The following is a 16423-nucleotide window of genomic DNA, read 5'->3' on the forward strand; positions in this document are numbered from 1 at the left end:
CTCTAGTAGATGGTAGAACCATCCAGAAACCATAACAATATGCTCTAAATAGCCTTTATATTGTGGTACTGATCTGAGTAAATATAGTTCACACCAGATGGGACTTTTTGCAATCTAGAGTTCTGAAAGAAAGAATGGATTCATTTTGAGTTTCCTTACATTAAGTGAGTGATTTTTTTTTTCCCCCCCTTGGGCAGTCAACTCCCACATTCAGTATTCCCAGCATGACATTTTGTACTGTTATACTTGGTAAGTAAAGGCCAGCTATTCTGACCTTTATGTGCCAGGAGCCTGTGCTCAGAGCTCCGTTTTTGGTTTAGCTCATAAAGGCTGCTTGCATGTTTGCATATTTCATGCTGAAAGAAGTCTTTTGGGCTAAGTGACTCCTGGCTAGATATTCATAAAGTTCATGGCTATTTTTAACACACACCTTTGCTGCTTTAAAACCACAGTCAGCATTTAAAGCCATGACTGGCTTATTTCACTTTGCATAATACCTTCAAATTTCATCCATTGCACGAAGCGACATAAGCCAGTCACAAGAGGACAAGTACTGTGTAAGTCCACTTACAGGAGGTTCGCCAGGGTAGGCGGGTTCACAGAGACAGAAAGTTGCTTGGTGGTTGCCAGGAGCTGGGGGAGGGGGGATAGGGAGGAGGTGTTTAATGGGGACAGAGTGTCAGGTAGGGAAGATGGAAACATTCTGGAGACCGATGGAGGGGATGGTTGGATGACGATGTGAATATTCTCGGTGCCACTGAACCATATAAAAATGGTTGAAAGGGTCAATTTTATGTTACATCTATTTCACCAAAGTCAGACAAAAAAAACAATCCTACAATGAACTAAACAACTGTATCTAAATAAAGCGATGACGGATGTAGAGAAGCTTCACTCCTGCGATGAAATACAACATGCCCCACACAGACGACCATTAGACAGTCATGTGTCTATATGAAATTCGTTTTCTGTTTTATGATTTTCTATATTTTTCAGTTGAAAAAGGTCCTTGGAAAAATATAGATGTCAGCTCTCTGACGAACTCTGTGACTTTGGCCACCTTTTTTGCATTTTGAGCTATTATTACCCCGTAAGCCAGGTGGGGAGATTTAAAGGTGGAACAAGTAGAAACCAAAGTCAGTCGAGATCACCGGGCAGTGGGGTTCGAGTGGTGACAGTCAACAGCAGTGCTGGAAACTTCTTTGCCCCTCCCCCAGAGCCAGAGACGTAAACCTAAGTCCTTTAAGGGCAGGAGATCACACAGTGTGGAGAAGGTGGGCGCAGGGCAGGAAGGGATGGCGGGGACTGTGGCACAAGGTAGGAAGGCTTCCACATTCAGCAAAGCAAACAGAACAAAACGGAAACTCCACGCAGTCAACAAGACGCAGTGGGGTTGTACCTGGCCTGTGGGCCACTGGTTTACAGTGTCTGCTTTGGGGTGAGAGCCTCTTGGGTCTGGGAGGGGAGAGGTCCCCCCTCTACCTTTCAGAAAAATCTGAGATGCAGATATGGACTGCTTCAGAAAGAATGGGTCTGGAATCTGGATCTTACACAGTAATTTCAGGGCTCTATTTTTCCTACCTGCTGGCTGGAAATGTGTTTTGTTCCACCCCCCCCCCCCGATAGTGTATCATTCCAAGTTTGAATTTGAATCTCTTTTTAAAAACATAGATAAATCTGTTTAATTTCGTCTTACTGCACAAATCAAGTCAGTGCCTAGTATTTTTCTATTTTAGTAATAGCTGCCACGTTCTAAAAAAATCTAACACTTAGTGGTCCCCAACAAATTTTTTTTTTTTTTATAATTTTATTTTTTATAAACATATATATATATATATATTTTTTCCCCCAGGGGTACAGGTCTGTGAATCTCCACGTTTACAAACTTCACAGCACTCACCATAGCACATACCCCCAACAAATTTTGATACACACACTATACTACGTGTCTGCCAGCCTTTCCAAAATTGCCGTCATTTGCATTTGGTTCTTTGGATTAAAATGCTGAAGGAGTTTATTGGTGGACATTTTCATATCTTGGATTCTGCTGGCCTTCTAAGATATATAGCAGGTTTTGAGAAAGATGGATTTTTTTTTAAAGATTTTATTTTTTTAATTAATTTATTTGACAGACAGAGATCACAAGTAGGCAGAGAGGCAGGCAGAGAGAGGAGGAAGCAGGCTCCCTGCCAAACAGAGAGCCTGACTCGGGGCTTGATCCCAGGACCCTGGGATCACGACCCGAGCCGAAGGCAGAGACTTTAACCCACTGAGCCACCCAGGCGCCCTGAGAAAGATAGATTTTTCTATCTATGGCTCTCAGGTGAGAACTGAGGTTATTTTCAGGAGACCTCTAAACCAGGGCCATGAACTGGCAGACCTAGGAGGAGTATGGCCCATGGAGATGTTTTGGTGATCATGTTTTGGGGGAGGTGGGGGTGACATGGCTTTAGGTCATCATGTGCTCGGGGGTGTCCGGCAAGCTCCCCAGCTCCCCCACTAATGACATCTCCCCTTTCATGAACCTACAGCCCTGCAGCGCCTCCCTGGCCACAGAAGGCATGTGAGGTTGTGACCCATCTCACTCCAGGGAGATCACAGTGTGAGGCTCTCAAAAGGAGGTTCTCCGGGACATGTGTTCACAACTTAAAAATGTCAACTGACCTTGCTGGGGACAGCTACTCGTGTGGTTGGCAGACTCGTCCCCTTGAACAGGGGACAGACCTGATTACCCTCGTGGAAGGGGTGAGTCCCAGGGAGTGGCGAAGGAGACCCCATGTGTATAGAAACGGAATTCATGACCATTCCAGCCCAGCGCAGCCCAGTACGCATGTGCAGAGCCATCCCCACAAGCCCTGCAGGGCCATCAACAGAAGGCACGAGGAGACCATAGTCTTTTTATTCTGCACCTGCTGGGCAGCAAGTTCTGAGCGAAGTTCTTGTGCATAGGAGGTCAGAACCCATGTTACTAACAAGCACTGGCTCTGAGGGGGAGCTTGGGGGACTCCCTCAGCCCAGTTTGCTTAGAACCTCCATGGTTTTAGCGACAAAAATCCCTCCCCCTGGGAAACCTCTCAGTCCCAGGCAAACTGGAACAATTTGTCACCCTGGGGAGGGGCACACGTTTTACCTAAATGACCTGGTGCAATATAAAGCAGGATGGGGAAGAAGGGGGCCAAAAGGACAATGGAGGTCAAGTCCCCAGGGCATGTGGTCTGCCTTGCAGACACTGGCCAGAGAGCACTTGCTTAAATTTTACTCTGCTTGGTCCTTGAAGGGACAGGGGCCCTTTGGGTTGGAGGGAAGCTGAAAGGCTTTGTGGGGCAGCGAGGAAATCCAGGGGAGATTTGAAGGGAGAGCCAGGAATATGCCGGCAGGAAGGCGGAAGGCTGGGCCCTGGGCCCTCGGCCTCCTCCAAGGAGCTCTTGGCTCTTCTCATCCAGCTGGAATTGCCCGGGTGGTCCCAGCACGGTGTCAGGATACCTCTAGGAGTCTGGCTCTGCCCTTGGCCACTTTCTCTTCTAAACCCCTGGAACACAAAGTGATCGGATGACATCACTTTGTCTGGGAGAACTTGGATCCCAGCTGCCCCCTGGGCTGGCCCTGATGTCTCCTGTTCTTGCTTTCTCTCTGGCCTGCTGTCCCCCCTGCTCTGGGTGGGGTGGGGGGCTGGAAAATGCCCGCACCCCTGCGCCTCCCCCTCGATGAGCCTCATTCTTGGCGCCTGCTTATGGACCGTCTTTTTGGAGTCCCACACCTGCCTGGTAGTTTCCTGCCGTTCCTTTGGGAAACACAATTGCCGATTACCCTCCCAACATGAACAATAGAGTTTCCTGCTTTGAGAGACCCTGACCTTCGAAACAAAAAATCCTCAGTGTCATGCTTTGTCTTCCCAGAGGTGAGCAGGGCACCGAAGAGAAGGAAGGACCTCTAGCATCCGCACGGGCTCCTCTCCTCTCGGGCCAGACTGCGGGTTGTCCGTGAGCAAGTGCTGTGCACAGCTGGTTCGGGGGCTGCTGGGGCATCCAGTGCTGTTTCCTGCCCACATTGGCTCTTTATTAAGCGCTGAGTGTTGGGGTCAGTGATGAGTCCCCACTGCATTAGGGAATGGCCCCGTGGTAAAACTTCTTACTCACATAGCTGCTTGTCCCCACCAGGAGGAGTGAGGTTTGGGCAGCACGGGCCTGAGAAGCATGAGATTGAGGGAGGATGTCACTAACCGACAAGGATATGCTGTGTTGGCTCCGGCTTTCCGTTAATCCAGCAACACATGGTGAGTGCCTCCCCCATGCGTTGCCGCGTCAGCCCCTGTGCTGCCAGGGAAACCCACCATCTGGGAGGGAAATCACCGATGGGACGTTGCATTCAGAGAAATGATGTGGACTGTGGGCTGTGGTGGGCAAGGAAGGGAGTTCCTGTGTGTGGGACAGTGGCCTTGTCAGGCTCTTGGGAGGAGGGAGGGAGGAGAAGGGAGGAGGAGGGGAGAGAAGGAAGAGGAGGAGGAGAGGCTTTGGGAGTGAAGGTGAGGAGGTAGAGACTGCTTCTAGAAAATCGTGACTGGCCCAGGCCCAGTCTCAGAGAGGGCACTCGTGGGACACCACATGAGTACAGGGAGAAGTGCTCGGTGGTAGGCATGGTTTTTGATCGATGAATCAACATTTATTGGCCTCCTCCTGTGTGCAATCCTGTGCAAGGTTCCTGGGGCAGAAGGATGAGCTGGAGAGATGTGGTCCTCGTGGGGTGGCCGGCTCAGCAGTGCGTGTAGATGAAACGAGAGGCTGGGGTGAGCAGAAAGGGTGAGTGAAAAGGTAAGCCCGGGGTGTTGGCTTGGGCGCAGGAAAGTGCCCAGCCACAGGAATTCCCTAAACTCGGGGCAGGAAGTGGCCAGAGAAGCCGTGTGGGGGGACCCTCCAGGCAGGGAAGAACACAGGTAAAGGCCCAGCATCAGGAAGAGGGGATGCAGGCTTCTGGGAGAGGAAGAAATGGTGTGTCCCACCTGATGCGGGGCCATGGGCGTGCCCACAAGCCGCCCGGAGGGGAGACGGTGCGTGAAGAGGGGGCTGAACCCCAGCGTGGAATGAGCTCCCCAAGGCTCTGAGCAGAGTGGAGGGCCCAGGGGAGCAGTCTCAGCGGGGAGCCCCCTACCTGGGCATTGGAGGAGGGAATGGGCCCCCATCTGGGTGGTGGTGCGGGAGCGGAGCGGGAGACATACAGAAGGCACGGGTCGGGGTGGGGGGGCAGCAGAAGTAGCCCTGCCCCATTTGCTCCCCCAGTGACCATTCCCCAAGTGTGGGCTCGGGCCGGGCCCTGGGAGACCTCAGCTAGCCTGGCTTCCTTCCCTGCCCACCAGGACCCGGCAGGGCCTCTGACGTGCCCAGGAGCTGCCCTGCACAGTGAACCTGGCAGGCGGGGGTGGGTGTTGCACGGCGGTGCGCGGAGGAGTTTTATAGCCCCCCCACCCCGGGCCTGCAGAGCTTCCTCTGCACATATCGTCCTCAGGGACCCGGGTCTCCCCACAGCTGGCTGCTTGGTGTCTGTGCCCGAGAGGACAGTAGTAGAGGTCCTCGGAGTCTCCCTCTAAGACGCTTCCTCCTTCTTGCGATGATCCTGGGGTCTGTGGCCAGGAGCGGGTGTGTTTGCGATGACATCAAGGTCCTGGTGAGCTGAGCCTTTTCTCATTATTTTATGACCATCTCTGTCCTTAAGACAACTTGGTTGCAAGGTCGGTCCCTGCTGGGTAGTGCTTCCCCCGTGTGTCTGCTGCCATTTCCTGGCTTTGCATGGTCTTGGGTTTATGCGTGTCTTTGGCAAATGACATTTATCCAGATTTTTTTTTTTTAAACAGTGTGTCAGTTAAAAAAAACAAACTGTCCCTTTGTCCCTCTGACTGACAGGTTTAATCCATCTTAACTACTGATTTGGGCCCGTTTCTACCATTTTTACTTGTTAGGTTAGCTTTCCCCCCTTTTCCTGTATTTCTTTGTAATCCTCTGGTCTTCTGCATTGGCGCCTGTGTGCACGCCTCCAAGCGCAGGACGGGGCAGCTGCTCACATCCTTTGGTCTCGCCAACCCCTTGACTCCTCTCACATCCGTAACACCTGCCGCGTACTTCCACGGGGCTCTGGATGGTTCTCTCTCCACGTTTCTCTGAATAGTCTTGGCTCTTTTGATGCTCTCTTCATCTTAGACCGTCTGTGGTGTGGGTCTGCTGCTCTCTGAGCCTTCCCTTCTCAGGTCTTTGATGGGTGTGAATCCGGGAAGTCTACCCCATCCCATTACTCAGCTCTCTCTGGCTCCCTTGGGATCTCCGAGTCTCCGGGCTAGTGCTGCTGTGCCTGCTCCCCGTTTCCTCCTCCTGCTCCCTGGTCCGACCTTCCCTTCTAGGCGCTTCTCCACCCAACCTTCCCGGTTGCGGCTTTGCTCCATCTACTGTGTGCTTTTCTGCTTGACTCTTTTAAAACAGTGTTTTCGGGAGGTGGGTGAGGGAATGGGGTGACTGGGTGATGGGCATGAAGGAGGGCACGTGATGTGATGAGCACTGGCTGTTGTGCGAAACGGATGAGTCATTGAAACCCTACAGCCAAAACGAATGATATGTTGGCTAATTGAATTTAAATAAAAAAGTTAGAAGATGTTTTCCTGTTATTTTGCGTTGCTGCTCTCTCCTCTCATCTTGTCTGCTGCGTTCAGTAATTAATTTCAAAGCGTTGGTCCATCTTGTTTGATCTCCTGTTTCTGGTAGGATCTGGAACCCAGGCTGTGGGTTTCCTTCCTTCCTAAGGAGCCTCCTCTGCCGGTGTCTGGATGTTTTGTTTTTGGTGCTCAGTTATCCCTGCAGGTGTCAGCTACTCTGTCAGGCCTTGCGTTCAGGGGGGAGGCCTGAGGGTGGGTGGATGAACCCTGAGTGGAGAGGCCCGTGTGCGAGCAAGCTCGGAACCACTCTATAGCAGACTGTAATCCCCAGGCCCCTGGCTTGTCTGGGGGGGGGGTGGGAGGCTGCAGAAGGGACCGCTAGAGGCTTCTTGGCTTTCTCAGTTCTTCTCAGGGCCTCTCAAGCTCAGGGTTTCTGTGGGTCCTGGTCTCACTCCTGGGGCTCTGGGAGCAGGCACAGGAGTGACCCAGCCAGGCCCTGTGGGCCTCGAGGCCGTGCGAGGAGAAGCTGGCACAAACCACCACCACCCCCAGATCCTTTTCCTTTCCTTCTCCCACAGTCCCACCACCTTCTGCCTGAGTCTAAGCCCACCACCCCTGTGGTCAGGAGCTTCCAGGACCCTCTACCATTTCATGGATTCTCTTCCTCTGGGTCAGATACACTGTCTGACACTCACTGCTCTGTGCGTGGTCTGGACCAGCGGCAGTGGCCTCCCTGGGAAGTTTTTTATAATCGTAGAATTTCAGGCCTCAGCTTGGACCTGCTGAATCAGATTTTGCATTTTTAAGAAAAGATATTTATTTATTCGTTTATTTGTCAGAGATAGAGCACAAGCAGTGGGAGTGGCAGGCAGAGGGAGAAGCAGGCTGCCTACTGAGAGGGGAGCCTGATGCGGGACTCCATCCCTGGGACCATGACCTAAGCCAAAGGCAGACGCTTCACCAACTGAGCCACCCCCACATCCCTGACTTTGCACTTTTTAAAAAGCAGCTCTATTGGGCTGTGACTGACGAGCAATGAGATGCATGTATTTAAAGCTCACGCTCTGTTAAGTTTTGGCGTCTGCGTGGGCCTGCGAAGCCATCACCACATTCAACACCGTGCAAAGCTCATCCTTGCAAAAGCTTCCAGTGCCCCCGGGACCACTCCCACCTACCCCCCACTTCACGCCTTCCCGAGCCACCGCTGGTCTGCCTTCCGTCACTAGAACTTGGTTCAAGGTTTCCAGGGTATTTTCCTGGCTGCTCTTGTCTGGCGGGATTAATTACCTTGAGATCCAGTCTCGTGGTTTGTGCGCATTCCCGGTTCATTCCTCTGATGGCTGAGTCGTACCTGTTACATAGACCGACCCCAGTTGCTTTATCCGGGCACCTGCTGATGGACGTTTGGGCTGTTGCTAGTTTCCGGCCATTACACAGAAAGCTGCTGTGAATGTCAGCATACAAATCTCTGAGGAGACATGTTTCCTTTTCTCTCAGGTGATTACCCACGAGTGGGATGGCTGGGTCATATGGTAGGTGTCTCTTTGGTCTTTAATGGAACTCCCAAGTTGTTTTCCAAAGAGGCTGAACCATTTAACATTCTCATGAGCAACGTCTGAGCGTTCCAGTTCCTCCACGTCCTCATCAACACTTGGTGTGGTCTGTCCTTTTCCTTTTCGTCCTCCTGGTGAGGGTGTGATCGCATCTCATCATGGTTTAGACTTGCATTTCCTTCATGACTAATGACATCTTTTCATGTGCTTCTGTGCTGTTTGCATATTTCCTTTGATGAGGTGTCTGCTCAAATCCATGAACAGTTTTGAAATTGTGGTGTTTGTTTTCTGAGTTTCAGGAGTTCCTTATCTTCTGGATAAAATTTGTTTTGTTTCTGTTTTGTCCTTCTTGGGACTTGGCAGACTCTTTTATGTGAGGACTTAGGTCTCTCTTCCATTCTGGAAAGTTTCATTATTTCTTTCTTTCTCTTCTTTCTTCTTGTTTTGAAATCCCTGGTAGTGAAGGCTGAGTGTCTCTCGGCTTTTCCTTCCCATTTGTCCCCGTGTCAAGCACAGGCACCTTCCCTGGTGCCTGGGGCTTCACTAGGGAGCCAAAACAGCAAACATCCCTCCTTAGTCGGGAGGCAGGGTGAATGCTGCAGTCTAATAAACCAGCAAGCTTTTCCCTCTGTTACAAGGTGATCTTTGCTGTGGAAGAACACAGAACAAGGGGAGTGGGGAGGGGAGCCTGCATGGAAAGTTGGGGGAGGGTTAGGGCTTGTCTCACCAGGAAGGGAGGTAAAGACCTGAAGGAGGAGACAGGTCAGCCAATGCAGGTCTGGAAAGAGCTTGTGGGGGGTGCCAGTATGGTTGGAGTGGAAGGAGAGTAGGGGGTTGTGAAGATATCTGGTCAGAGGGGAGCAGGGCCAGGCCCTGGGGCAGGGGGTCAGTTTAGATCCTTTGAGGGGTGGGGAGGCCAGGCAGGAGGGCTTTGCAGTTGTCTGGGGAGGGATGGGGCAGCAGGTCTCTGAGGTAATCCGGGTCCTCCGAGAAGCAGTGGGACTAAAGGTTTGCATGAAGGAAACGGGAAGATGGGAAGCAGGTGCAGAAGGCAGGAAGAGCCAGGGACAGCCATGCACGTCAGACTAGGAGGCAAGGAGGGAAGGCTGGCAGCATTCTCGAGGGCCTGCTGCCCCAGCAAGGTCGGGCACAGCCATCAGAGGAGACCCTGTCTCCTAGGAATGTCCTTGCTGCATAGGTCATGGCTGGAAACTGCCATGGGAAGCTTGGATCTCAGAGGTCAGCGGCTGGGCCTGGGGGCCAGTTACCTTCCCTGGAGCTGGGGATCCGTGTTCTTACGGCCACCACATCCTTCTGGGCATGACCAGCCTGGTCCTTTCCCCTCCCCTCACCCCCTGATTAGAGACGCAGAGGTCAAGTGACCCTGACCCATGTGTTTGTCACAGGCTCCTGGCTGCTTCCCCGCCGGCATCCTTTTCTTTGGAGTTTAAGCCCTGAGTTGACGGGTGTTGGGGTAAAAGAGAAGCTGATTCTTTTGCTGCCGTGTAGGTCCCAGCAGAGGGGAGATGGAAAATCAGGTCACGAGGTCTAGGAAAGAATGTAGGTTAATTAAAGTTTAAAACAGAGATCTTTCTGCAGTTTTTCCGTGAGTCAGCATCGTGTCTGGGGCAAGAGGCACGGGCACACCGGGTCCGATGGCGTCGAGCCCGGGGCTATGGTTAGGGTGAGGGTCCCCCACTGGAGGGAGCAGGCTGGGCTTGCTTGCAAGTTTCCATGCTTTGAAGCAGCATTGGCAGACCCCATGAGTATCCTTGGCTGCTTGGGGAGGGCCCTAACTGAGGCTGAGAATCCGGACCAGCTGTTTGCATGAATCCTATTTGCTGCATGAAGCTGGCGGCCCAGACGGTGGGTGACTTCTTGGGGGACTAGAGCGGCTGGAAGGGGAAGGGATTTGGTGGTGGCAGTATTTGGGTGACCTAATGACCATCTGTGGAATAAATAAAGGTGGACATGATCTTGAGTAAAATTGCTGAATCCTGGTGTCACTCTGGAGAAGGCAGGGGTGGCCCCAGGGAGAATCGACTCACCCAGGGCTGGACTCAACATTCCCAGGGGAGCTCATGTCCTGAGATCCCCCATCCCAGGCAGAAGCTTCTCCGGATGCTTCTCCCTTCCTGGGCGAGGAGAAGAGGTGGACCAGGATCCTTGCTTTCTCCATTTCCCCTCCGACTTCAGGGGAGGGGAGGCTGCACCCACGCCTTCCACCAGAAGGCCAAGGGTGGGGGCTGTCAGACCGGTGTCCTTGGCCCTGGGGAGGGGGTCTGCTTATCTGAGCTTGAAGCCCTCCCTGCGTTGCTGACACCAGCAATCAGTGTTGACACCACGTGTTCATGGGGCAGTGAGGGGAACGTGCACATGACCGTGGGTCATGGTCATAAGTCCGAGAAGAGGGGCGCCTGCGTGGCTCATTTGTGAAGCGTCTGCCTTTGGCTCAGGTCATGGTCTCAGGGTCTTGGGATCAAGCCCTACATGGGGCTCCCTGCTCAGCGGGGTTCCTGCTTCTCCCTCTCCCTCTGCCGCTCACCCTGCTTGTGCTTGCTCTCTCTCTCTCTCTCCCTCTGTCTGTCTCTGTGTCAAACAAATAAATACCATTTGGAACTCTATAAAAAAAAAAGTCTGAGAAGCTCTCAGAGGTTCTCTGCCTCAACACCGAGTGTGTGTGCTTGGGGGGGCATGTGGGTATGGGCCCCCCCTCCCCAGCCGTCCCCGGGAATCATCAGGCAAAGGCTGGAGGAAGCACTTGGGCTCTGTGTCCCTTGGTTATAATTCCTGTGCTGCAAACTCAGCCCCCAAGGGGAGGGACTGGGGTGGGGGGCATTCGGAGGTGATTAGGTCATGCAGGTGAAGCCTCCTGAGTGGGATCACTGCTCTTACAAAGGAGGCCCTGGGGAGCCCCCCAGCCCCTTCCAGCCGTGTGAGGACACAAACAAATCGGCTGACTGAACCGGGACGCGGGGGTTCACCAGACACCGCGTCTGCTGGGGTCTGTCTCAGACTCGCAGCCTCCAGGACTGTCGTCTATGAGCCCCCCTGGCTGGGGGGTTGTCACAGCAGCCCAAACTCAGGCAGGCGAGTAGGGCCCCACAGTCACCACCTGCCCCCTTTGCCTGGGACCCGGGGCTTCCGTTGCTAAAACCCAGCCGAGTTTGTCCTTCCTGAAGGCCCCGGCAATACTGCAGAGACCTTTCAGCTTGGAAAGCTGCTGTGCATCTTGGAGACATTCTGGAGACTGTGAAGAACATTCGTCTCAACGTGGCCGCTTGGCCTCCCTGGCACCCAGGCAGGAGCTGGGCAGATAGAGGCTGGCCGCTGGGGTCTGGGACTCTGGATGTGAGGTGCTGTCACCGACCATTGCCCTGGGACCACCCCCCCGCCCCCCAGAGCCAGCTTTCCTAGCTCACCCAGGTCTTCCCATGGCCTTTAGTGACTCTTGGCCCCCCACCAGACTTGGTCAGCACCATCTTCTCTGTGGTGTTTGCCTGGGGAGGGAGGGGCGCTGAGGAAGTAGCTGAATGATGGACCCAGCAGAACTTCACCTTCAAGGCTCCTGGACACTTTTGCTCACAGCACAGGCACGAGGCATCTCCTTGCGGACAGTTCAGGAATCCAGGCATCCCAATGAGGAAGGACGTCTAAGTCCCCGCAGTGCTGACAGTACCCCACACCCTGAATTCCTCCCCTCGGTATCGCCAGGGGCCTCCTGGGCTGAGGGACCCTTTCCTTCTTTAGGCTTCATCGCTTTACAGATAACATCTGGAACTCTAAGAATAAAGGGATAGCCTCCTTTGTCTACAGCCAGCTACGTGTCACCTGTTACCGCTGAATCTAGAACAATCCGCCCTGGAAATGCCGCCGTCAGGTCTCAAATACCCCTCAGTCGATGCCACCCTCTTGTTACATAGACTTTCTTGGGCACCGCATTGTCGAGATACAACATTCGCAAGGAGCCCTTGAGGTCTCTGATCCTCATACTTTTCCCAAAGGCAACATAACCATTTCTCTTTGCTCCATAATTGCAAAACGTTTTTATTTTTTGATTTATTAAATACCCATTAGAATCATCAGTTTGATTAATTTTTAAAATTCTGCATCATGTTTCTTTCCAACGTCTTTGCATCTACATTTGCCTTCAACACTTATCCACCTGTGAACTGCATCAAATGTTATTTATAAATGTCAAAAAATATGAAAATACTGTCCTATGTCCCCTCAGGAAAATGCAGTGGTCCAAGTTCTTATTACAGAATATTGGCTGAAGTCTTTCTCTGATTGTGAATATGTTTCCTCTTTGGCTTTAGAAATACGAATTTGAGAAAATGGATCATGGATATGGTCATCTGCAGACCCCCTGAACTCCTCACCCTGCAGCTAAAGGGAGGGTGGGTCTTGGCGGGGGCGGGGGTGGTGGGCGACTGTCCAATTGGCATCAAATTCCTCCACTGAGGTTGGTGTCCCTGGGGAAAGAAACCCTTCTGGCCCATCACCTAAGGCAATGTCTTTTTTTTTTTTTTTTAAGATTCCATTTACTTGACAGAGACAGTGAGAGAGGGCATACTAGGAGGAGGAGTGGGAGCAGGAGAAGCAGACTCCCCGTTGAGCAGGGAGCCTGACCTGGGGCTCATCCCAGGACCCTGGGATCATGACCTGAGCCGGCTGAGTCACCCAGCCTCCCCTAAGGCAGTGTCTTCAGACCGGGGCCTCTGACCTATTCGCGGCTGTCATGTTGGGTTGGCATATTGCAACCGGCATTTAAAAAAATGGTAGAATTAAGGTTTCTAAGTGAAATACAGGACAACCAGTTACATTTGAATTTCAGTTACACAATAATTTCTTTCCCTATAAATATACCCCAAATATTGTGTGGGAGGTACACAACTAATAAAAGAGAGAGAGAGAGAGAGAGAAGAAGTCATTGTTATTTATCTGAAATTCAAAGAACAACCCCGAGTCCTGTATTTTCTTACCAAATCCGGCCACCCTAAGTAGCACAGAACAGAAAATATCAAAAGGGGTCAGGCACACATATAGGCAAGTCCTCGGCATCCGGGATGTGTTTCTTGCTGTGGGCCGGAGCCTGCGGTGAGAGCCCAGCCCAGCACCTGCGCGTGTTTCCTGGGGACTGGTGCACAGTGTGGGGCACCTGGGCTGCTGTGATGGTCTTCGTCCTCAGTCTCTGCCTCCTTTGGGGGGGGGGGGCGGGAGGCTTTTCCTTGAAAGAACTCGCAGCTCCGGATGTTTACTAAAACCTTACTCAGAAACTTTCGCCCGTCGAGGAGGCTCTCGCCTTGTTCTGAGCGGAAGACTTCAGTCCCGCTGCCTGGGCCTCACCTGGGCGGCGGCGACACCAGGTGGGTAAAGCCCCCAACGCCCGCGGACGCTTCCGCCTCTGGCCGCCAGGTGGCGACGCGCGGCCGCGGTTGTGCGGAGCGAGGCTGTTGGCGCAGACCAGGGGCCTGGGGACCGAGCTGCCCTCCCCTTGTCCCCTGCACGCCTTGCCGCAGCCAGAGCCGAGTCCTCCCCTCGCCCGAACCTGCAGCCGGGCCCCCAGCCGCCCGGACGTGCCCCGACCCGGGCGGGGGAGGCGGGGCCGGCGAGCGCTGGTGTCGGGGGCTCCCGGCCTGCAGGTCCGGCGCGGGGGCACCGTCTCCCCGCGAGGAGAGCGGAGCCCAGGGACTGCGGACCGTGATCCCCAGCTCCCTCGGGTGCCCAGGCCCCGGGGGCTCGGGGGCTCGGGGGCTCGGCGGGCGGCCCCCAGCTGTGCGCTCTGTGCCCCGCGTTCTGAGCCTGCCTCCCCGCCTAGCGCCCCGCAGCACGCTGGTTCTTCCCCACCCACCGGCCTTTCCCTTGACCCTGCATATTTATTTAAGCTCTCAAAATGATTAGTATCCCCCAATCCTTCACGCAACTGCAAGCGGGTCCTTATTGAGCTATTTCTTCATATCCTGAATTTTGGGTCCCAGCCTCCATACGCCTCTCCTCCCCCTTGTTCGTCTCCTGCCCTGGTGACCGCGTCCAGGCTGATGGCATCCGCTGGTGGAGGAAGAGAAGAGGCGGTGGGGTTCAGTGGTTGGGTCTGTGGAGGCTGGGAGTGGACACTGCAGTCCCTGGCCACTCACTGCCACCTCCGGGTATGGAGGGGCATGGCCTGTGTCCACACTGGCGCTCTCGGGGGCTCTGCTGTCAGGGAGCATGAAGGTGAGTGAGGACTGGAACATCTGTCCCCATCCGTGGGTCCCCGGCCAGGTTTCTTTAGGAATCTAGGAGAGAGAAGAGGCGTTTTGCTAGACTCTGGCTACAGTCCCAGCGGACCCGTGGGACTCCGAACTAATAAATGAAGACAAGCTTTCTTGTTCCTGGTGGGACAGACTGACCCTGGACTCTACGGTCTGGGGTCAACTCCAGGGCATTTCCCCACACACATGCCCTCCTCCCCTCCCAGGGCCAGCTGCTCACCCCTGGCCTGCCTCCACCCGGCCCCGCACCCTCCTCCGCCAGCAGCCGCCAGGAGTGGGGGAGACAGACACAGGTGCAGATTCTGAAAGGGAAAGTTGGGGACACCATGAATAGGATAATTGTACAGTTTTACAGAGAGTGGGGTTCTGAGGGGCACCTGAGTGGGGAAAGTCCCTTTTCTCCAGGCCCCAGCCCCGCTTAGGCAACATCATGGGCACAGCCCGCTGCGAAGTTTCCACATTCCACTCATGGAAATATGATCGCTCATGGGGGATGTGGGGGCCACTGCCAGCAGGCCCACTGCTCCTGAGAGGGAAGCAAAGCCTGGGGAGTCACCCAACCTCAGAGTCAGTGGGCCTTGAAGGGCCCTGGCTCAGCCCCCATGCCGCAGGAGGGGTTCGGGGGGGGGGCCTCAGAGAGGCTTTCGTCCACCTGCTCACTCACTCACTCATTCATTCATTCGTTCAGCAATTCTTGACTGATCCGTGGCTGCTTGAGACTGTGAGAGGCGCCGGGACTCTGTGGCAATACCAGGCCCAAGCTCATGCAGCTGACCAGCCTTCGGGAAGAGGGACACTGAACAGTGAAGACTTAGAGAAGGTCAGGGTCATGGGGTACACGTGGGCTGTTTTGTTCTTGTCTCGGGGGCTGGCCTGCCTCCTGGAGGAGGAGCAGGAGAGGGAGGGAAGGGGTGGGCAGGAGCACTGAAGGATTGGGGAGGAGGGGAGGTGGGATGGGCCAAAAGGTATTTAGGACTTCAAGGTCCCCTCATAATTGTGACTGAGACCTTGGGGTACAGGAGTGCGGCTGGGTAGGGGTGAGTTGACCAGATCTGCATGTGAGCCCAAGACCAGCCCTGGAAGGGGCCCTGGAGCGATCCTTTAGGAGGACAACCTTGCAGTCGCTGGTCTGTGCCGAGAGTGCTTGGATGGGACCCTGGTGGGAACAGAGACAAGCTACCGGATTTCATACACTTTGGGAGGGAGGATTTTGTATGAGTGGGTCGGACTGGCGGGACGCGGAGCTGGACGGCAGGGTTATCTCCCTCTGGAGTTAGGTTGGAGTGTGTGTCTGTCTTTGATGGCGCCCCCATCTCTAGGATCCCCCTGAGCACTTGTTTTATTTTCTATTGGCCTCTGCTTTTTCTATCTCAAAAACCTTGATTCCGTGGGTCAGGGAGCCAGTGTAGAATTTGCTGCTTGCTAAAAATCCTTGTCTCGGCTTTATGATCAGTCACTGATGAGTACTGAAAGACGTGTTTGGGATTTCACTAGGCTTATCTTTAAGTGGACCCAAGAGAAAATTCCATTTATTTTCCAACAGAAGGAGTGGCTGAGTAGCCCACAGTCTGTCCTCCGGAGGGATCAAGGATGCCGCCAGAGGAGGGAGTGAGGAGGACAAGGGGGGTGGCCATGAGCAGTCTGCAGGGCATACTGTCGTGGTTGGCAGAGTCACAGGAAGGGCGTAAAGATGTTCCCGCCCCACCCCCCTGGGACATGCGACTATGGGATGTGGAGAAAGGGACTGTGCAGATGTGACCGCAAGTGTCCCGGAGGCATCACACGAGTCCTTAAGGGTGGGCAGCTTTCCCAGGTGTGGTCAGAAGAAGAGAGGGGATGCCCAGCCAGGGATGTGGTCTTGCTGGCTTCCACAGTAAGGAAGGTGGGCCCTGAGCAGGGAGCAGGGGTGCTCTCTAGAAGCTGTGAGCGCTGCCCTTGGCTCTGTCCCCTCTCAGCAAGGAGTCTTGTCAGCCTATAGGTGG

Source organism: Lontra canadensis, unplaced genomic scaffold (assembly GCF_010015895.1).
Source record: "Lontra canadensis isolate GAN:19392208 unplaced genomic scaffold, GSC_riverotter_1.0 scaffold108, whole genome shotgun sequence".
Lineage (NCBI taxonomy): Eukaryota > Metazoa > Chordata > Mammalia > Carnivora > Mustelidae > Lontra > Lontra canadensis.